Source organism: Camelina sativa, chromosome 15, assembly GCF_030686135.1.
Source record: "Camelina sativa cultivar CO46 ecotype springtype chromosome 15, ASM3068613v1".
NCBI classification, from domain to species: domain Eukaryota; kingdom Viridiplantae; phylum Streptophyta; class Magnoliopsida; order Brassicales; family Brassicaceae; genus Camelina; species Camelina sativa.
Genome location: NC_141894.1, coordinates 13,827,539 through 13,833,538, shown reverse-complemented (window position 1 = coordinate 13,833,538; position 6,000 = coordinate 13,827,539).

The window sequence follows — 6,000 nt, the reverse complement described above, 5'->3', positions numbered from 1 at the left end:
TGAATGCAACAAAGTTGAAAAGTTCTTCTCCTTCCTCATCAGTTTCAGAGTCGCTGAGGCTCAACAAGGATTTCTCATTTGACTTGTTTTTGTTTGGCCATTCAAATTTTGTATGTCCCATACCTTTGCACTCAAGGCACTTCAGCTCATTCTGTTTGATGACTGGACATTCAGGTTTGATATGACGATAGCCTCCACATTCATAACATTGGATCTCCTTTCTCTTTGCAGAGTAGTCGTTGTCTGGTTTGACAGATCTACCACTAGGTTTGTCCCCTTCAGTATTACTCCAACGCCTCCTATCTCTGTTGTTGTTTCTCTCAACCTTTTTCAAGGCTTTACCAAAGTTTTTGGCCAGCATAGCCATACTATCCTTGATTTCTTGAAACTGAGGTTTAGCTTTGTCTTCATCAGCTTCCATTTTTCAGTTTTTAGAATACCAACCAGTTCGGCAAACGTCATTGAAATAGTATTACCATCTACCCTCATCACAGCTTTATGAGCAGCAAACATGGCAGGGAGACACCTCAGTAATTTCTTTACTAGTGTATGGTCCTTGTATATCTTCCCAACTACTTCAGTTTCATTTGCTATAGCACTTATCTTTGAGTTGAACTTCACAATTGTCTCATCGAGTGCCCTCTTCAGACATTCAAACTGTGTAGCTAAGAGATCAAGTCTTGTTTTCTTCACACTTGATGTTCCTTCATGAGACTATTGAAGAATATCCCAAGCTTTATTTGATGACTTTCACCCTTGAATGAGTTTGAACTCATCTTCTTCCACACCAGAGAAAATTGCATTAATGGCACTTGCATTGAATTTTGACAGATTCTTCTCATCTGTAGTACATCTAATTTTTGGTTTCATAATCTTGACTCGATCTTCAGTTGTATCATATGGAGGTTCCCAACCTTTTTCTACTGCTGTCCATGCGTCTTCTCCTTGGCCTATGTTGAGTTGTGTCATTCGAACTTTCCAATATCCATATCTTTTAGTATCCAGCATGATGTTCTTACTTGTACCTATACCATCAGTATTTGGTTCCATAACTTAGGATCTAACCTGTGTAGAGACGTCAGTCTCAGATCGGTTTCCTGCTATGATACCAATTGAAACAACTAGAACTTTGAATACTATTTCAAGAACACAAACGATATAAATAAACTGAGTTATATTATAGATTCCTCATATAAATATCTTATAAGCTTGTTTGATTAACTTCATGCAACATCACCATAAGTGATTTGCCACTTAATTAATCCTAATCTACCCAATCTTACCAGCATAGAAACAGCTTTGCACACTCGTATATTCACTCACCAGCAGACGAAAACAACTCTTTTCTTTTGCTTGATTCTAAACTCACACTTTTCTCTCTACAAAAGTGCTCACCCTAATAAGATGAACTTCTTTCAATTATATAGGCTTCAACAATCTTCACCGCACTCTTCTTTGTCCAGTAAATACTGCAGTGCTTCATGTCCTTCACAACGCCTCTCTTTATCTAGTAGGACCTGAGAAGTTCCCCATCATCATGTTGACTTTAACAATCCACTTGTAGCATTCAAAAAACACTTTTAAGGCTGACACATTTTTTGCCCATGCTCTTGCTATAGTCAAACCTGCTCCCCATCACCATACTTTATGTGTTGCACTATCTCCAATGTGCCACCCTGGCAGTTGACACTTGACTTCTTCCCGCTTCGTCTGAAGACCTTCAGACATGGCTTGTAAATCTTACAAGCACTCTGTTTCTTCAGTATATTCTTACAAAAATATTCAACAAAGATTCAAGTATTAGTGTATAGGATTTAAACTTATATGATGGGTGTCACAATGGTGGAGTCTTCTCTCTGCAAGAAAAAGGCTTCTTTAGCGTAACTTGGGCAGCCCTCAAGTAGTAGGGCCCTAATAGAATCTGAGCTAGAAAGACGATGGATAAGCAACCTAAGTGTTGTAAAACGACCTGACCCGTTTATTTTTTTTTTTAATAATAAATACAACATATAACTAAGCATCCCATACTACTTAATTAAACCACCCAAACCACAATTCCTCATTAAACCAATAACAACCAATATGCACAGCGGAAACATACCAATATTACAGAAACGATACATCATCAATACAATAACATTCCTATCCAATCTATCCAGCAACCTAACATAACTCTAACCAAGGTTCCAACATAAATAATATAACCAACATCACACAAACGAGACCCTAGATCATCCTCCTCCTCATCGCCATGATTCCACGCTACACATTACCTGCACCACAAACACAATGAGATGCGTGAGTATTACCAGAAATACCCAGTGAGACGATCCTCCCATCTACGAGCTATACACACAAGAAAATCAAGAGTACAACCACAAATAAAACATAACAAACCAGCCATTGAACAGAACATCCAATAATACATTCATCACACCTACACAACTTCACACAAAACAAGTTATACAACCCAATCGCTTAGATAAGCTCATGGTCACGCACTCACCTTATCAAGCTGATTCTAACAACAAATACAACTAGGAGAAATTCTCCTTGCGTCTGAAACAGTCCAGAAACGTCCTACAACAAGTGACACAACCAAAAACAACCTTGAAGCAAAATGAACAGAAACATCACAAAAGAACAATCTTAAAGACGAAACCCTAAAATAAAACCAACCGTTAACTATCAAATCTCTCCGGTGAAAAGCTAGTCCGAGACGTCACGAAGCATCCCACAAAATCTCGTGCCGATCAGAAACCAGACGAGACCACGATCTCAGTTACAATCCCCGATGGTTCCAACTCGCGTCTGAGAAAACGTGTCTCACGAAACTGCACATAACTCATCGAGTTTAAATCTAAATCCACTTCTGTAAAAAGGAGAACGACAATGAAAGGCTTGCGAATAAAACTACCAAATTTCGTTACCTTTGACAACGATTTGATATATCGAAACTGTTTCTTCCCAAACCCTAACGATTCTGCTCCTTCTCCTTCTCCTTTAATCTCCTTCACACCACAATAGGCTCTCTCCTCTCTCTATATCTCTTTCTTCCTCTCAACACAAGTATTGAATAGCAGCCACGACCAAATAGAGAGAAAAGGCGTCCATATAATTATAAATACATCACTTAGGGTTTCCCAAAACTGGGTCTAAACCAGGTGAACTTAAACCAAACCGTGCAATTTCATGATTTCACATAAATTGATCGGTTCTTCCACTTTTCTTTGGGACACGGGTGTTATAATTCTCCCCCTCTAACAAAAGATTTGTCCTCGAATCTTACAACACCGTTCCTCCACCAAGGACCTCCGTGCAACCGTCACTACGGCCCGCACATTCCTCGACCGGACTGAACACCGTCAGTCAAGGTTTTCCGTGCAGCTGTCGCGACAGCCCGCACATCCATATGACCCAACGGTCTGCATAACCCTGACCCCACTAGTCAGGACAACCCAAAACACGAGATCAATCTTTACCTCCGAGGTCTACATCCTGTCACTACGCTCATAACCACGTTCTAGACATTGTTTGCTCTCTCACTCATACATTCTTAGGTCGCAACCTTCGAACTGCACCACCTGCACTCTCAGACCGTCGTGCTCGAGCCATACCGTCTCACTCTCGGATCGTCACCCTCGAGATCTCGGTACCAGGGGAACTACTCATCCCCTCCGGGGAACTAATCATCCCCTAGGAGAACTAATCATCTCCTCTGCCGCCCTCAGGGTTGCAACCCGTCAAGCCCGCGGTGCACCAGGGGAACTAATCATCCCCTCAGGAGAACTAATCATCTCCCCAGGAGAACTAATCATCTCCTCTGGAGAACTAACCATCTCCACGTGAGCAAACAAGTCCTAACGTCAATAAGCATCTCCCGACCGGAACTACCTCATGTGATTCGCGTAAAACATCGCAATGCTCTACCAATCACCAGAATATTACCACTACCATGACCACTCTTCAGGCCAACTCAAAACATCTCAACCATTTGGGTGTTTGCACACGCCCTTTCCATAAATAGACAAGTTCTAACTGTTTATAGAACTTTCTACTTATTTGCAATCGCACTTTCCGTAAATAGACAAGCTTTAACTATTCATAAAACTTCCCATTTTTAGAACCCGCACATCTCGTAGCACCCTGACATCACCAATCAAAAATCCATGAAAACTGATCATCTCATCTGTGACCACTCTTCAGGTCAACCTCTAAACATTCTCGCCACTCCAGGCATTCCACATCCCCTTTCCAAAAATAGTCAAGTCATATCTATTCATAGAACTTTCTATTTATGGAAACTTCCCTTTTCTGGAACTTTTTATTTTTCCTTTGCAACGACACTTTCCATAAACAGCAAAGCTCTATCTCCCTAAACACTTTCCATATTTAGAAACTTTCTATTTATGGAAACTTCCCACTCCTAGAATCACATAATCCTTTAACCCATCCCTCGTCAAAATTTCATAAGAACTAATCATCTTATTAAATCTGCAATAAGGTCATCTCGGTCTGAGCAAAACCTGTTACCACACTCACAGAACCTGCTGGACCTCCAACAACACCAGTAAGCACATCGGCCACACAATGTCTCAGAAGACAGCCACACACGGGCACACACTAACTCAAAATTCCGCCACAAAGACCATACAAGCCCCTCCACGGCACACACCGCTAAAAAATTGACAAATTCTAACTTCCATAAAACTTTCCATTTTTAAAACTTCCATCTTTTGGAAACTTTCCACTTATAGTAAATTCTATTTCGGGAAACTTCTCTCAACACCACCGCTTCACGAAAATTTCGGACTCCGAACACCACCTCATCTTGTTAAATAGTGGCACTCTAGCCACTCTAGGCGAAGTAAGTCTCCAACTTAACTTCTTGGAAATCCCTTTCCAACACATCCACTTTCACAAATCACCGCCAACGGTATTTCCCGATACCGGCGTGATCCACCAATTTCCAACAACTTGTCAATAGCCAACTGCACCTCCCGTACAGAAGCTACAAACACTACACAACTAACAACACATAAAATAACTTACAGTGGAATCTCATTGAAGGCTTGAAGAGGATGATACTAGGACTCCATACCACATACAAATTGACTAACTACTCATAATCAATTCCATCACACATCATCATGCATCAAACAATAGGAAGATAATTCAACCAATTAAATTCCTAAACCGCTCTAAACCATCCATTTAACCATCCTAGAACCGTAAGGGCTCTGATACCAAAATAAAACGACCTGACCCGTTTTTTTTTTTATAATAAATACAACATATAATTAAGCATCCCATACTACTTAATTAAACCACCCAAACCACAATTCCTCATTAAACCAATAACAACCAATATGCACAGCGGAAACATACCAATATTACAGAAACGATACATCATCAATACAATAACATTCCTATCCAATCTATCCATCAACCTAACATAACTCTAACCAAGGTTCCAACATAAATAATATAACCAACATCACACAAACGAGACCCTAGATCATCCTCCTCCTCATCGCCATGATTCCACGCTACACATTACCTGCACCACAAACACAATGAGATGCGTGAGTATTACCAGAAATACCCAGTGAGACGATCCTCCCATCTACGAGCTATACACACAACAAAATCAAGAGTACAACCACAAATAAAACATAACAAACCAGCCATTGAACAGAACATCCAATAACACATTCATCACACCTACACAACTTCACACAAAACAAGTTATACAACCCAATCGCTTAGATAAGCTCATGGTCACGCACTCACCTTATCAAGCTGATTCTAACAACAAATACAACGAGGAGAAATTCTCCTTACATCTGAAACAGTCCAGAAACGTCCTACAACAAGTGACACAACCAAAAACAACCTTGAAGCAAACTGGACAGAAACATCAGAAAAGAACAATCTTAAAAACGAAACCCTAAAATAAAACCAACCGTTAACTATCAAATCCCTCCGGTGAAAAGCTAG